This window comes from Pipistrellus hanaki, assembly GCF_964339955.1.
Source record: "Pipistrellus hanaki genome assembly, chromosome: 6".
NCBI classification, from domain to species: Eukaryota; Metazoa; Chordata; class Mammalia; order Chiroptera; family Vespertilionidae; genus Pipistrellus; species Pipistrellus hanaki.
In genome coordinates this window covers 29,993,066-30,008,282 of record NC_140508.1, presented here as the reverse complement: position 1 = coordinate 30,008,282, position 15,217 = coordinate 29,993,066, and the positions used below count along the sequence as shown (strand labels likewise).

The window sequence follows — 15,217 nt, the reverse complement described above, 5'->3', positions numbered from 1 at the left end:
GGGTCCGATTGGGGGTGGTCTCCCCGAGGCGCAGGAAGGAGCGCGCGGGAGTTTGCGCACCGCCGCCTGCCTCCCAGGGATGGTTTGGGTGCCCCTGCAGCCCCTCACATCCTGAGGTCTTCCCGGGGGTGAAGACTTGGAGACCCCCGTAAAGCCTTCTCGGGCAGGCGACTCTACTCCTCTGTGCCCGGCTGAGGCTGTTCCGCACCCCTCTAAAAATTTTTTTAATTTTTTTGGGGGTGGTATCAAGACCAGACCCTGGGGACATTTAAATCCCTTGAAAGCGAAATCCATTGGCTTTAAGCAGAGAGGTCTCTTGACTCACGCAGTCAGCAGGTGTTGGAAAGTCTACTCCCCAGAGAGGGGCTTGCTCCCTGCTTTGAGTGTGGACATTGATGTGGTACAAGAGGGAAAGGACAGAGACCATCTTGGCGGGGATGCAGCTGGTTGGGGGGTGAGGGGTGAGGGGAGTAGACTGTTTTCATTGAAGTGAAAGGTTTGTGTAGGGGGTTGAGGAAGGTAAAGGGGTGTGTGAATGACAGCATGTAGGTGGGGACTTGATGGTAGCGTTTCGAGCAGTGCTTGGTTTTGAGCACTTGAGTTGGCAGCGGTGTGTAGAATGGATTGAGGGAGCCTGCACCAGGATGAAAGGGAATGGCTAACTTGGGGGTTGTTGCTAGCGGGTGACCTGCAAATGTTTTCTCTGGTCCAGGCGTTCCTTTAAATTAAAACAAGAAGACTTGCCCTGACAGGGTAGCTCCGTTTGGTTCTATAGCCCCTTAAGTTCTATTCCTCTCCAGGGCACACACAGGAATCAACCAATGAATGCATAAATAAGTGGAACCACAAATTCTCTCTTTCTCTCTCATCAGTAACGATCTGAGTTTCTTGCTTATGTTGCATAATTGGAAGATCCTCCATCTTGTCCCCACTTGATGAACATTTGGCTGGAGCTGAGGAGCAGTGGTTTCCACCAATCCCTGCACCCACTTATGTAGCTTGCAGATCACTGGAGGGAAGTGGGTATTAGGGAGACATTAGGAAGGCAGATTTGGTGATATGGTGCAAACAGAGTAGTTTTACCAGGAGGGATGTCTTAGGTGAAAGAATGTTTAGCTTTAAACAACTCTTGTTGCTTTTGACAGAGGATCATCCAAGGAGAACACTCCATGTTGATTTTTAGAATAAAATTTGGAGAAAATTTAGCGCTTCTGTGTAAGTTTAGGAGTTAGTTGCAGAAACAAGGTACTTTGAAATCTCTACTTTTCCTATTAAATACCCTGGTTGGGCCTGGGGGAACTCTATTCCCACCCTGTATACTAGTTGGAGGCCATGCAGCCCTGCTTCAGGGTGACAGGGTCAGACTTATTAATGGCACTTTGGGGCCTTGAAGGTGTGAGAAGAGGGAGAAAAAAGAAGGCATGAGAACTAGTGGGCTATGTTTTTTAAAAGCTATTTGTAGCCCTCGCTGGTTTAGCTCAGTGGAAAGAGCCTTGGCCTGCGGACTGAAGAATCCCAGGTTCAATTCCGGTCAAGGGCACATGCCTGGGTTGTGGGCTTGATTTCCAGTAGGGAACGTGCAGGAGGCAGCAATCAATGATTCTCTCTCATCATTGATGTTTCTATTTCTCATTCCTTTTCCCTTCCTCTCTGAAATCAATAAAGATATATATTTTTAAAAAACCTATTTGTTATAATTAGACATACTTGCTGATAAAAAAATAAAACAACTTCCCCCTGTCTCCCCCACTCCCCCCCACTGGATTACAAGGTGAAACCAAGTTCCTATCCTCCCCACCCAAAACTCCTTGGACCCATCTTCCAGAGAAAACGTGCTGGCCAATGACACCCCAATAAATTCAATAAAGTAAACAACAAAAACCCACAAAAACCAAAATGCCCCACAAAAATCTCTTAACAAGAAAAGACTTTCTCATCCCTGTTTTAGGTAGGGAGGACAGGAGGAGCTGTCCAGCTAAACGTGCCTTAATTTTTTACAACTGCTCTTAAACCACTTAGACAATGTCAGAATGCCTGGGGTTGTGAGGTCCACTAAGCTCGTGTTGCTTCCTAAAGTACAGCAGCTACTGTATTCTGTTAAAAGCCTGATGCAGTCCATTAGCTCCGAACAAGCAAACAGTCCCTCTTCCCATCACTGCCTGAATTTCTTGCTTATATTAGACTAATCTTAGATAATTGGAAGATCTCAGAACACTCTGAACTTCTTGCTTATATTTGCCTTTGTTGAGTGTATACTGTAGAGCACATGTATCAAACACAAGGCCCGCGGGCCAAATCCAGCCCGCCAGGCCTTGCAATGTGGCCCGCACCGCGCTGTCATCACTGCAATCCGCTGTCAGTTTATGACATTGTCAGTTTATGATTGTTCAGTAAACCATTCGGCCCGCGATTTAGGCTGGATTTTAGATTTTGGCCCCTTCTCTGATTGAGTTCGACACCCCTACTGTAGAGTTTTAAAGAATATTGATTTATTTCATTTCATAGGTTGCAATACCTTCCATGCTTTTGGCTTTATCAGTAATCTTTTTTTTAAAAATTAAAATTACTTATTTATGAGAGAGAGGGAGAGAGGGAGAGAGGGAGAGAGGGAGAGAGGGAGAGAGGGAGAGAGGGAGAGAGGGAGAGAGGGAGAGAGGGAGAGAGGGAGAGAGAAAATGAAAGAACTGCTCCACTCACACATGCATTCATTGGCTGCTTCCTGAATGTACCCTAACTAGCGACTGAACCTGCAACCTTAGGGTATCAGGAAGATGCTCTTAACCAACCGAGCTACCTGAGCAGTGCTTTCCCATATTCTTGTTAGAACTTAAGAAAATTAGGAATAACTAAAAAGGCGATCTCTTTAGGGAAATGAATTGTGAAATGGGAACTTGCTTATTTCATAGGAGAATTCAGAAAACAATATCAGATCAATTTATTAAAAGAATTGTTGAAAGATTCTTTAAAATGTTACAGTTGCTTAACCGCTATGGCAAAATTGTCTTGTAAATAAGCACACAATCATTAGTTTCAAAATAGTCTGGAGAATGTGTTTATTACAAAAGTTAGAGATGTTTTGTTATATTTAGCATCAGAATGGAATTTTCAGAGCCTGTTGCTAATAAAGGAAATGTTTTTCTCTGGGAACCATGCTTATAATTTTAAAGTTCCAAAGCACAGTATTGTTGCCAAACTAAGAAACTTGGAATTTAAACATTGGGAATGATTCTCTTCCTTTCCAACCATGTTTTTACAATGTAGTTTAGGAAAGAAGAGGATGAAGCATGGGCCAAAAGATTGGCATCTTAAAATTTGTGATTGGGTTGGCATTTCAGGAGTCTTTGTTTTAAAGGTTAGAGTGAAGGTTTGCGGTTTTCTGCTGTTCTTAGATGCTGGGGTGTTATTTAAATTAGAGCTCTACTCCCTTCCAGGCTTCCTGTCTAGATTGATGCAACGAGTATCAGGAGGAAATAGTGACCTTATTTAGAAGAGGGAGTTTAAATTTTAAAGCTGGGCTTAGGAGTCAGATTCATCTTGAGCCTGGGTTCTGCACTCTATGAGATGTATAACTGAGCAAATCACTTGTATAAAAGCCTCAGTTTGTCCATCTCTAAAATGGAGCCATAAAACAGCATGTGCATCAGAGGCCGTTCATGTGGATTAAGTGAGTATACATGTTATATAGGTAGGGCAGGAAGAGTCACATTGTAATAATACTTTAGTTATTCTGGTTGAAACATCGTTTTACAAAAAACAAAACCAAAACTTTAATATTCACTTTCCATTCTTGGATGATTAAACCTTCGAGTTATACATGTTTGGAGTAGTCTTTTCCTGTTCATCACCTTTTAAGGAAAATGTTATGGATGAAGCTTGGCCTTCTTTTCAGTTCATTTTCTTGCTGAGGTTTTCAGTGCTCAGAACCACAGTCAGGCTTTAGCTGTAGAAGGAACATTGTTGTATACAATTATCTTTCCTTCAGCACAAGCTAAAAATTGTAGGATAGTGTTGAATAATTAGAAGTGGGGTTTCTGATAAGACTTTTAAGAGTGAACTACTAAAATAATAAAATCTTATTTTAAGAACTATAACTACTTCAGATATAGAAGAAATGCTTTGTTTAAAAAATTTTTCTTCATTAAGAAGTACTTTGGTATTGAAAAATCAGTGAATCTTAACTTTGGTTCCCAGCCTTAAAAATAGGGAGAAATGGTGAAAGATTGATTTGTCATAAACCCACCATTTTTTAAAATATATTTTATTGATTTTGTACAGAGAGGAAGGGAGAGAGATAGAGAGTTAGAAACATCGATGAGAGATAGACATCGATCAGCTGCCTCTTGCACACCCCCTACTGGGGATATGCCCGCAACCAAGGTACATGCCCTTGACCGGAATCGAACCCGGGACCTTTCAGTCCCCAAGCCGACGCTCTATCCATTGAGCCAAACCCACCATTGGGACATATACCCACCATTTTAAGTTTCTTAATTTATGTTGATTAACAGTATAATTTTATTTTAAAATTCAATGACTTCCCAATTCATGAATATTTGAAATAGTTTTTATTTTTAAAAAATATATTTTTATTGATTTTAGAGAAGAAGGGAGAGGGAAGGGAGAGAGGAATAGAAACATCAATGATGAGAGAGAATCATTGATTGGCTGCCTCCTGCACATCCCCCACTGGGGATCAAGCCTGCAACCTAGACATGTGCCCTTGACTGGAATTTAACCTGGGACTCTTCAGTCTGCAAGCCGATGCTCTATCCACTGAACCAAACCAGCTAGGGCTAAAATTGTTTTTTAAAGCTAATTTTGTTTAAAATGTTTGTGTGCGTGTGTGCACAAATATGTGATTTTTTCTTAGAATAATTCATGTCTTTTATTTATTTATTTATTTTTATTTTTTAATATATTTTATTGATTTTTCACAGAGAGGAAGAGAGAGGGACAGAGAGTTAGAAACATCGATGAGAGAGAATTATCCATCAGCTGCCTCTTGCACACCCCCTAATGGGGATGTGCCCGCAACCCAGGTACATGCCTTGACCGGAATCAAACCTGGGACCTTTCAGTCCGCTGGCCGACGCTCTATCCATTGAGCCAAACCGGTTTCGACTAATTCATGTCTTTTAAAAATGTTAAATTGCTCTTATCAGATGTTACAACTTGAAGGGATCCTAGAGGTTATTTTATAGAAGTGGATATCATAGCCCAGAGAGTTTACTTACTTAAGGTCACACAGTTTATTAGGTGCAGAATGGTTAATTGTCATAATGAGGAAAAGAAAAAGAGAGAATTTAAAAAGCTTCATACAATTAACCATTTCAAGGGCACATAATTAGCGTACAGATTTTAAGAGCTTCTGCATTGATTGACTTTAATAGAAAAAATGCCCAAAAAGAACAACAACAACAAAAGAAAGCCCAAACGTCATATGTTTTTCTTATGTGGCTACAAAAAATAAAATAAAAACAGCAAAATAAGTCTTTCAAAAAGTCAAAATATACTCCCAGATAGTCAATGTGGAGATTCTGAGAAACAATTTGTTCTTTTGGTAGAACAGTTGGTTAGGCCCAGTTTTCCCAGTTATTGGGTGACTGGTGGTTATCTATTTTGAAGTCCATTTCTGAGAGCAGCCTCTGGGGTATCCTTGAAAGGAACTCCCAGGGCGGTACTCTGAGCTGTGTGAGGTTGCTCAGAATAAATGCTTTCTGGTTGATGACTCTTAGTGTCAGAACTATTTGTTCTAGCAATAATCATTCAGTGTTCAACACACCTTTTCCTCAGGACATTCACAGGATCCAGTGTGCTGTATCCAATCTCTGTTAACTCGAGTTTGAGGATGGCTGGTGTTTGTGTTCATGAGGATTTTCTACCAATTTTGGCTCCAAATAATCCTTTTTTTCTCCACTGATTTGAAGAAATTTATAACTTGAATGCATATGGGGACTCTTTGAAATGAATCTTGTAACTATTGATAATTTTGCAGTGCAAATAATCACCCTTTAAACCATTTGGGAAAATATAAGTGTCAATATTTCTGATTTGCGTACTCTCCCAACCTGTACCATGTGCTGTAACACCCTGGCTTTCCTGCTTGGCACCGGAGGCTGCTGGGGGTGAGGAAGCACAGCCTTTCCTGTATCGTGCTGCCTCTGGTTTGGAAAGGAGACAGAGACACTTGATTATTAATTTTGCTAGGGTCTTGTTGGAAAAATACTCATTTATTACTGGCATTGGGCAGAGTTTTTGCCTTCCAAACCTTGCCACGTGATGATTGCCTGGTTGGGATGGTGGTACGGTGCCAGCGAGGAGGGCAGACCTGATCCCCATTAGGCAGCTCATCCTGCCGGTCCCTGATCTTTGTTCTCATACTGTTTGCCCCAACAGGGGAGATGGCGTAGGGCCTACTAAGTTGAGTGACCTTTTAAGGAAAGTTAAACTTTATTATGTTACTTTGACTGAGTAACACATGGTTCAGAATTTGATAGGTGGCAAAGAGTGCACTGTGAACACCTTCCTTCCTACCTAGTTCTCCCCAGATGCAGCCCCTCATTCCAGTTGTGGTGCTATGAGCGACTGCTGTCTGGATGGAAGGACCTGACCTGTACTTCCGAAATCAGATGTCCTTTTTTAAAAATAACCCCCCCCACAACACACAATTTTTAATTGAGAGAGAGAGAGAGAGAGAGAGAGAGAGAGAGAGAGAGAGAGAGAGAGAGAGAGAGAGAGAAACATTGATGTGAGAGAAAAACATTGATTGGTTGCTTCCTGTATGTGCCCCTACTGGGTACTGAATCTGCAACCTAGATATGTGCCCTGACTGGAATCTAACCCACAGCCTTTTGGTCAATGGGATGACGCTCCAACCAGCGGAGCCACCCAGCCAGGGCCAGATGGCCTTTTGATTTGTTTACCTTTGTATGGAATCACCACAGGGCCAGCTGGGGCTTCTCTGTGAAGACTTGGCTTTTTAAAATTAAAAAAAAAAATCCTCACCCAAGGATATGTTCATTGATTTTTTCTTTTTAAGAGGGAGGGAGGGGATGAGGAAGAGAGGAAAAGAAGAGAGAGAGAGAGAGAGAGAGAGAGAGAGAGAGAGAGAGAGAGAGAGAGAGAGAGAGAGAGAGAGAGAGGAGAAAAACATTGATGTGAGAAACATTGATTGGCCGCCTCCCATAGACTGGGTATGGAACTTGCAGCCTAGATATGTGCCTTAACCTGGAATTGAACCCACAATCTTTTGGTGTTGGGAGGTTGTTCCAACCAATGGAGCCACCCCTGGCTAGACTTTGTTATTTTTGAAAGAGCCATTGAGACCTGGGATTTACTGGTAACATTGTTCCTGGGTTTCTTATGTGAGGACCCTGGATCCCCCTCAGTGGGTAACTCTCAGAGCCTCTTCTCCACATCTTTGTCTTCCTAGTACTGTGGTTTGAATGGTCTGCAGAACACTCTCAGGTGCATGCCCTCAGTCAGTGTAAACTTACTTTGTCTCAAGTCTGACTTCTCTCATTCTAGACATTGACCCTCCCTCCTCCTTCTATCTCCTCTGCAAGTAGAATCAGATCTCTGAGTTGCTGCAGCTTGAAGTCTGTTAGTCTCAGTGTTTCTGCTCCCTCACCCAATCCCTGCCATAGGTTATCTGGATTCCTTATCTTTTGCTCCTGAGTATTTCCAGTAGTTCAGGAATTGATGCCTACACTGTTGCAAACCCTTCTAATTGAACTTCCTCACTTCAGAATTTGTTCTCAGCCTCTTCTAGTCCATCTGTCTTTTGTATTTTCTAGCAGCTCTGAAACCACCCTTTGAATTACAAGGAAAAAATAATTTCAGCCCCCTTTTCAGGTCTCTTAAATTTGGTCCTTTATAGTCTTCCTCTCTCTCTCTCTCTCTCTCTCTCTCTCTCTCTTCTCTCTCTCTCTCTTTCTTCTTCTTCTTCTTTTTTTTTTTTTTAAATAAGTTTTTATTGATTTCAGAGAAAGGAAGGGAGATGGGGGGAAAGAGAGAAACAGCGATGATAGAGAGTCATTGATTGGCTGTCTCCTGCATGCCCCATACTGGTGATTGAGCTCCAACCCGGCATGTGCTCCGACCAGGAATTGAATCTCGACCTCCTGGTTCATGAGCTGATGCTCAACCACAGAGCCACACCAGCTGGGCATGTCATTGATGTTTCTCTCTCTCTCTCTCTCTCTCTCTCTCTCTGAAAGCAATAAAAAATATATTTTTAAAATATATATATTTTATATATATTTTATAATATATATAAAATATATATATTATATATATATATCCTCTCTGAAAGCAATAAAAAATATATTTTTTAAAAAGAGTATAAAGAAGTCCTGAGATTAAAAAAAAAAAAAAAATCAAGAACTGTTGCTTTAAAGAATTGTATTTCTCACCAAGGAAGAGAAGGATTGAATAAGTCAATAGTAATGGGTGTGGACTAGGTGGGTGTTAAGTAGGGTGACACTCTTTTGCCCAGAATTGTCCCAGCTTGGAGGATACATTATGTGTATGGGGTCCATATTAGGAAAACTCTTGTATAGTTTCATCAAAATCTAACATCCTGTGGTAGATTGTCAGACTCGCTGAGTCACATTTATTTTGATGGTGGTCTAGAGCTTCCTGAACTGGCAAGCTTTCACAGTTTGATATCCAGCAATCTCCTCATGGGGCCTGGTGACCCTGTACTAAAAGGGTTACTTGTCACCCCTCTTCCATCCAAGCACAATTGTGGGAGAGGGACAGTAGGAGCGTGGGCAAGGTAACCCAAATAAACTTTCCCATTCAGACAAGGAAGAATGGGAGAGACACACAGCAGTGTTTTGGCTCATCTCTCTCCTGACTGCTCTCTACCCTAAACGGAAAGTCTGCTAGGTATTTCATTATCAAAAAGGATTTTTTTCAGGCAAATTGAAGGATTGCAGTCTGGTACCTGCAGCTATGGCGAGTCATGTGCAAGTGCTCCAGACCAAGAAGGAGGTTCTTTAAAGAGGGGAGAAAGAAAGTTAACGGGAGGGGCTGTTACAACCATAGAGTTGTTCCTGTCATGCTTCCTTGACTGACAGAGTGTGGGAGCCCTACAGGTCCTCCTGATTCCTGTCTTGGTTAAGGTCTCTGTCATACATTTTGACACTGGGAATTTGACAGACCTCTGTGCTTAGCTGTCTTATTGTCTGATTGACTTCAGTTTAGGTTGAGTAGGTGGGGAGCTGAACTCCCTCAACCTCATCCACATTCCAGTTTTCAGATCTCAATGCAGAGCTCCTCCGGGATATCAGAGAGCAGAGTGCTCCCGCTTCCCTGGAGCCTTCCTGAAGTGTATTCTCTTGGCTGCATTTCCTCTGTTCGATTTCATCCATCTTAGCCCTTCAATCTACTTTGTTGAAATCTCATATTCATAGATGATCCCTGTCGCCTTCTATTTCTGTCTAAGGCCACGGTTTTAATCCTAACTGTTCTCATTTCAATAGGATATTAAGGTCAAATGGCGTGGCTTTGTTTGCCCTCTTCAACAGGAAGTTTGAGAGACTGAGCTGACTGAGCTGATCTTACAACATTAGAATCAGGAGGTTGCTAAACTTCTGTTGTTTTGTCTGTGTGTGTCAGAGATAAAAATAGTTCCTTTTGTTTGATGACACGTGAATTCTGTGCTTCTGCTCTTGACATTAAGAAGGGCAATGTGACTATGTTATTGTTTGAGTTGGCTGACTGAGAAGAGGAGACAGGGCAGGGAACCAATGAGAGTCAAGAGAGTGTGTGTGGTATGTTACCAAAGCCCTTCCTCCCTCCTCCTCTTTCCTCCCTCCTTCCCTTCCTCCCTCCCTTCCTCCCTCCCTCCTCTCCTCCCTCCCTTCCTCCATCCTCCTCTTTCCTCCCTCCCTCCCTTCTTCCCTCTCTCCCTCCCTCCCTCCTCCCCTCCCTCCCTTCCTCCCTCCTCCTCTTTCCTCCCTCCTTCCCTTCCTCCCTTCCCTCCTCCCTTCCTCCTCTCCTCCCTCCCTTCCTCCCTCCTCCTCTTTCCTCCCTCCTTCCCTTTCTCCCTTCCCTCCTCCCTCCCTCCTCTCCTCCCTCCCTCTCTCCTTCCTTTCCTCCGTCCCTCCCTCCTCTTTCCTCCCTCCTTCCCTTCCTCCCTCCCTCCCTCCCTCCCTTCCTCCTCTCCTCCTTTCTATCCCTTCCTCCTCTCCTCCTTTCCATCCCTTCCTCCATCCCTCTCCCTTCCTCTCTCTCAAATCAATCAATGAATAAAAAATAAGTTGAGAAAACACAGACTTTTAATATCCAGAAGGGTCAAAAAGGGGATGGAAAACTAGGATGGTTTGAAATTGTGTCAGGAATCTTTCTTTTCAGGAAATTTGGTGCAGAATTTCTAGTCTTCCTTGGCCACTAATCTCTCTTAGCTTTGATGAGTTCAGTATAGGCATACCTCAGTGGGTTGGTTCCAGACCACGGCAATAAAGTGAGCTGTTTTTTATTTTTTGCTGGTGAATGGTCTTGCCTATAATTTGTAAACAACAACAACAACAAAAACACCACATCTGTAACGTGCAATCAAGTGCAGTGCAATAAAACAAGATATGCCAGTAAGGTGGTCGTGGGAGCTGACCTTGTGGACTTGTTCTTCTGGTTGCTTAGAAGACTTAAATTGCCATATGTATTCATCTGTGTGACTCCAAGGCTTCCCTCGTTATTCTGGGGTATTTAAGCCCTGCCTGGGCAGGGGTGGAGGAAGAGGCTTGTTGGGGGTGGACATTTGAACTGGGGGAGCAGAAATGTCTTTGGAAGGATGGACAGAGAATGAGTCAGGGGTCCCCAAGTGTGATGGGAAGGCCTCGAGGGCCATGCCAGATAGTAGAGGTGTCTGTTTTTTTGTTTGGGAGGTGGCAAAAGTTATGCTCAGAGACTGAGTTGTCTTTGCCAGCCATTTATTTAGCACAAATTTGCTGTCAGAATTATAACTTTACAAGCCAATAGCATATAGGATAAGTAAAATAAAGAAATAACACACTCCAAACATATGAAAGATTAACACACTGTTGTTCCAGGTAAGGGGAAGTGAGAGGAATCAAGTCCAAATTTAATATGAGGTGTACCTTTCTATATGAGTTAAAGTATGTAGGAGAGTGGGGGGTAGGAAGGGGGGCGTGTGTCTAGCGTAGAGCTGCCTTGGAGCACGTTGCTAGGAAACGAAGATGCCAATGTTGGTAGGCAGGCTGATCTCTTTCACAGGGCCAGCCGTGAGGTTTATCACCACTGACTTCCTGGAGTGCCGTGGCTAGAAAGAGGTGAATACCCCAAGGCTTATCAGAGAGTTAGTTAGGAAGAGTCATCTTGCTCAAACCAAAACTCTCTCATGGTGCTCACAAACTCTCAGTACTTATTTTCTAGATAACCCCGTGGTGTAGTTGCTTCTCCATAGTTCTTATAGATAAGCCCCCAGAGGAGCTGCTCTCTGGTTATCAGTGACAACAGATGTAGAATGATGACATCCTTGAATTCGTATATCAAAACAACTTTACTTCTCAAAACAACTTGTTTTTGTCTTTGTCATTGTCATAAACAAGTGGATTTGAAATCATATTACACCTATATACAGCAGTGTTGGCACAGAGGAGTTGAGGGGCTTAGATATCGTAATTTTGTATTTTTTAAAATCATGAAAGCAGTACTTGTTTTGTGAAAAATGTGGAGATGACATGAAAGTATCCTAATTTTGCTACCAGAATGTAATTGCTATTAACGTTTTCATCATTTCCTACTAATCTTACTCCTAAGGTTTTAAAACGGCTGCTTGGTATTCCTCCCTACTTTTGTTAAACTCTTCTATCGTTGGACATAGAGGATGTTTCTTTTTGTAAACAATACTGTAATGAACATCCTCATCTCAATTACATGTTTCTTTAGATATTCACGTAGGGTATTTTCTAGACATGGAATGACTAGATCAAGGGAGATGTGAACCATTTAAAGGCTCTTAACACATAATTCCAAATGTCCTTTCAGAAAGGTGGTACTAATTTATATTTTCATGAGTGTCATATGAGTGTACTAGTGTTCTCTCATCCTGGTCCACAGTGAATGTTCTTTTCTTTTTTTCTTTTTAAAAAAATATATTCTATTGATTTTTTACAGAGAGGAGGAGAGAGAGATAGAGAGTTAGAAACATCGATGAGAGAGAATAATCGATCAGCTGCCTCTTTCACACATTTCCTATGGGGATGTGCCTGCAACCAAGGTACATGCCCTTGACCGGAATCAAACCCAGGACCTTTCAGTCCACAGGCTGACGCTCTATCCACTAAGTCAAACGGGTTTTGGTGTGAATGTTCTTTTCATCTACTCATTCAATCTGATGTAAGAAAAGTGATTTCTTGTGGCCTTTTTTTTTTGTGTGTGTCATTGATTATTGTGAAATTAAATAAGTATACAGGTTATTTGGCAAATTGTCTTTCTCTTTGGCTAATAATTTCCATTGGCATGTTCAAATCTTTCTTATTGATTTTAGGGTTTTTTAATAGTTAAAGAAGTTGAGAGATCTAAACTATGGTATTGTTTTTAAAGGATTTTTAAAAATTATCCATTTTTCACAGACATGCCTCTTCGATAGCCTAGAGCAGTGGTGGCAAACTGGGGCTTGCGAGCCACATGCGGCTCTTTGGCTTCTTGAGTGTGGCTCTTCCACAAAACACCATGGCCTGGACAAGTCTATTTTGAAGAAGTGTCGTTAGAAGAAGTTTAAGTTTAAAAAATTTGGCTCTCAAAAGAAAGTTCAGTCGTTGTACTGTTGATAGTTGGCTCTGCTGACTAATGAGTTTGCTGACCACTGGCCTAGAGGATCGCTATAGGGCAGGGGAGCTGCTCAGCCGGTTGAGATGTTACTACAATGTCTGGCCCACACAGTGAGCAGCTGGCCACATGTGTATACATTTCTAGAAGGGGGCTCGCTGGATTATCAGGAGAATTGGCTCCTATTTACATGGATGAGCAAAAAAGCCTGAAATTCAAGTTAGAATTGGAACCCAGAGGAGCTGAATCTCAGTACCATGCTTTTTGCCATAGTCATTCCACTTTCTTCACCTCCTGGTCTCCCAAGTGATATTGCTTCCACAATTTGGCCAAAGAGCCCCTCACACTGGAGGACCTTCTTAGGGTTAGCCAGCAGGGCCATAGGGGGTGGGGGACCCCTTACCTCATTCTGCATCCGTATTTGGAGAGAGGAGGTGGTGACAGTGGCTACTGAGTTCCTTGGGGCCTGCAAGTTGGAGGCAAGGGCATCTTGGCACAGGCCCTGCAGGCTGCAGCAGTGTGAGGCCTGCACTGCTCAGAGTCCTTATATCTTGAGGTCCAGCTTAGCCCCAGCTCCTCTGTGGAATCCCCTTCTGTCCCGCATTCTGTCATCCAGGCTTCTGTGGAAATTGGCTGCCCAAGTCCTGGTTACGTGCTGTCTCTTGCTCTGTCTTCAGCAGGTGCATTCTCTGGAGTTGAGCTCCTTGTCCTGGATTTCAGTAACTTAGACACAATTCAGTAAAGGCATGTGGATCTGTCATGGGGGTTTCCCGGCAGGGTGGTGAGACTGACTGTCCCAGGGGGAACAAAGGCAGAGCTCGAAGACACACCTCTCCTGTTGATGTGGTCATAAACTCCTGGCCATTGCCAGTCTTGGCTGTACCCCGCACACAAGGTTGTTAAGAGGTTGAGTGGTGTTAAGGCAGCTGCGAAGATTAGCAACTGGCTGGGCATTGAGAACTAGGACTCTGGTTTCAGGAGGAATTTGTGAGCTTAGTTGAGGAGCAGAAAGAAAATATTGGCATGTCAGTATCAGTATTTATTTTTAGTATTAAAGTAACCATGATCCATTAACATGATGTGCTTATTAGTATCATCCTCAGTATTTTGTTTGAGTGTTTTTGGCCCTACCCAGTTTGGCTCGGTGGATAGAGCCTTGGCCTGCGGACTGAAGGGTCCCAGGTTCGATTCTGGTCAAGGGCATGTACATTGGTTGTGGGCACATTCCCAATAGGGGGTGTGCAGGAGGCAGCTGATCAATGTTTCTCTCTCATTGATGTTTCTCTCTATCCCTCTCCCTTTCTCTCTATAAAAAAATCAATAAAATGTATTTTTTTAAAAAAGTGTTTATGTTACAGCCCTGGCTGAGTGGCTCAGTTAGTTGGAGTGTTGTCCTATGCACCAAAAGGTTGCGGGTTCAATTCCTAGTCATGGTATAATACATACTAGTACCTGAGTTGCCAGTTCAGTCTTACAGGAGGCAGCCAATCAACGAATTGTCTGTCTCTAAAAAAAAAAAAAAAAAAAAAATCAATAAAAAAACATATCTTCAGGTGAGGATTAAAAAAATGTTTATGCTAAAAAGATTTTATGAAATTAAAAAGACAGTAAAACTAAGTGGTTCAGATGCACTAAGTTTGGACACACTATAGAATGTCAAGTAAAAACTTAAATTCATAAACATTTTAATGCTAAACATAAGAATGACTATTCCTATGTTATAAAAAATAAGCAAAATTAAAACTTTTATTCAGAATTAAGACTTACTAAAATGTATTAAAATAAATACATTTACTAAATTCAAAATTAAACTTACTAACATTTAAAATGCAATAAAGGCTTTCAGTATATACATCAGTGTTGGCCCTGAATCAAGGCCAGTAGTTTGCCGAAGCTGCTGGTTTCAAGCAGGAGCCTAAAGAAATGTCTTTCTCCGGTCTGTGGGCCATTTCAGAACTTAGGAAGTGTAATGGTCAGTTCATTAGAAAGAAACATCTGAGAGAAAAGAGAGAAAAGGGAGGAAAAAAAGAAAAGAAAAAAGAAAAAAAGAGAAAAATATATATCACCGGTGACATTGATTTCAGTACATTTTTGGTGAACTTCTTACTTGGTGCTAAAATGTAACTGGGGGTAGGTGAGTGATGAGACCATTGAACTACAATTTTTTCTTCTTAATCTTTCATCTCCAAATCCCACTTGTTGTTTGATAACTATGAACAATTATTTACTTATTTGTTTTTGCTGCACAGACTGTAGCCTTTTAATTGCTAATTGCTGTGGATTTTAGTTAAAAGACAGCATTTTCTGTTTGTCTTTTGTTTCATCACTAGTTTGGAAATTAGTTTCATTATTACTTTCTTTGAACTGGATTACATACCCACTGTTCTAAAAATATAGCCTTATCTTGTTTTGTTTTATC

General features: G+C 42.0%; 1 protein-coding gene across 1 annotated transcript in view; it reads left to right on the top strand.

Annotated features, from left to right (window-relative positions):
- The window catches only part of CDS2 (CDP-diacylglycerol synthase 2), a 50,872-nt gene that overhangs the window by 468 nt on the left and 35,187 nt on the right, over positions 1-15,217 (top strand). The window lies entirely within an intron of this gene.